The 1,915-nt window shown below is 36.0% G+C and overlaps 1 long non-coding RNA gene across 1 annotated transcript; it reads left to right on the top strand.

Moving 5' to 3' along the window:
- Positions 1-708: 708 nt before the first annotated feature.
- LOC112520337 lies at positions 709-1,770 on the top strand. Its single transcript, XR_003069983.1, has 2 exons — positions 709-969; positions 1,049-1,770. It is a non-coding gene; the product is annotated as an uncharacterized LOC112520337 (long non-coding RNA).
- Positions 1,771-1,915: the final 145 nt, after the last annotated feature.

Below are 1,915 nucleotides of genomic sequence, written 5' to 3'. Positions count from 1 at the left end.
CTTTTGATGGTATTTTTATAGGTAGGTAGGAACACTGGTTCAATGCATCTTCATATTCAATGAAACCAGATTCAGTTCATGTAAGAACAAATGTAACACCTTTACTAARGAACACACATGGTGCAGTGCAACTACAAACACTCATTACTCCCTTAATGTGCAACTACAAACACTCATTTCCAATGAAACCAGATTCATCCCATATATTCAGTGATTACTATAATGAAACCAGAATCTGAAATAAAAATACTCAGAATTCATCCATATTCAAATCTTGTAGGATATCATTTMTTGGGATAGTATTGGGGGGTTATTAGTGGTTGTGTGAGAACAMGAGCAGCAAAGCCATGAACTTTCTGTGTTTTTTTATGGTGCRGGTAATAAATTGTCCCATGAAAATGATGGTTCTTCAGTATACTAGCTTCTTGGCATAGGYTGCAGTATATGTAGGTCCAACATATGTAGGTCCAGATCCACCACTACTAGCTTCTTTTTCATTCATATATACATCAAGCTTTTGTTAATTCTGATGGTAAATTCATGGTATATAATGTTACGCTTTGCAATTTTTCATGAACCATGGATAATCRAACCATGTGTTTGAAGCATGTTTAATTAATTTCTATAGGTATGGAAAAAGTCGATGAATCTTCACAACCCAAGAGAGCTAGGGTTAGTTGGAAAGATTGCAATGTAGTAAAAACTTTTCTAGAGTCATGTTTGCGAGAGATATCTATAAATGGGCGAGAGGGTGGTAGCCTTAAGGMAATTTCTTGGAGGAAAGTAGTTGAGACGTTAGAAAAGACACATAATTTTATTGTGGACCAAAGACAAATGAAAAACCATTACGACTACCTCAAAGGCAAATATGGAGCTTGGTCAAAACTGAAAAACAAAACTGGAAATATTTATGATGCGTCTACGAACTCTTTTAAGCTGTCTGAAGAGGAATGGCAAATGGAAACAAAGGTCGTATTCTTTATTTTTCTATTTTTTCTTTTTTTAAGTTGTTTTTTTATTTATTTACACATAACTTTTTTGTAAACAGTCCAATAAATATGTTGAAAAGTTGAGGACTGCACCACTACCATTTCCAGATCTTTGTGTTCAACTTTTTGACGGAGTTGCTTCCACGGGCGTTAGAAGTTGGGGGCCGACCTCTTTTGTTCCTAATCCTACATGCATTGCTCCCCAAACACAAGAAACACAAAGTTCAAAAACATTGTCTACACGTGTTGCTCCTCAAATACAAGAAACACAAGAGCAATAAAGTTCAACATTGCCTTCGGTACAAGAGTCTTCTTCGCGTTCTCAATCTCAAAGAAAAAAACGAAAAAGTGTTCAACCAAGCAGTTCAGTGAATGAAGAGGAGGTGTCTAAGATTGTCACTTCTGTGCAAAATGCTTTGGACAAACAACCCACGGAATCTGAGGTGGGTGCTTGCATTGAGAAACTGGAGAAATTTGGGTGGGGAAGCCCGTTGTATGAGGCAACACTTCATYTTTTTAGCCTAGGCCCTGATTATAAGAAGATTTGGTTGTGTTTGAAGGAGGATAAGTGTGAGGGTTGGGTTAGGTTCACGGGACGTCAACTTGGGTTTATATAATTATTGCAGCGTTTGTTTAGACATTAGAAGAATATACTTTTATGCGCTCTTTTGAAACCTTAGATGGTTKATATGCGTATTAAACTTTTTGATGCACTCTTTTGAAACCTTAGATRGTTTGAATGAACACTAGATATTATGATGCGCTCTTTTGAAGTTTTAAATGGTTTATATGCGCATTAGATGTTTGTCGTTGTTTGAACTTTGGAAGATGTTTGTTGGCTTTTATATAACTTTTATCTTTAAGATGATGTTGTCCTTTTCATTCGAATTTTGGAAGATGTTTTGGTCTTTGTATGGAATCTTGAC

This window comes from Cynara cardunculus (assembly GCF_001531365.2).
Source record: "Cynara cardunculus var. scolymus isolate 2C chromosome LG 10, CcrdV1, whole genome shotgun sequence".
NCBI classification, from domain to species: domain Eukaryota; kingdom Viridiplantae; phylum Streptophyta; class Magnoliopsida; order Asterales; family Asteraceae; genus Cynara; species Cynara cardunculus.
The sequence above is the reverse complement of the archived record's forward strand: the minus strand, read 5'-3'. Positions and strand labels throughout refer to the sequence as shown.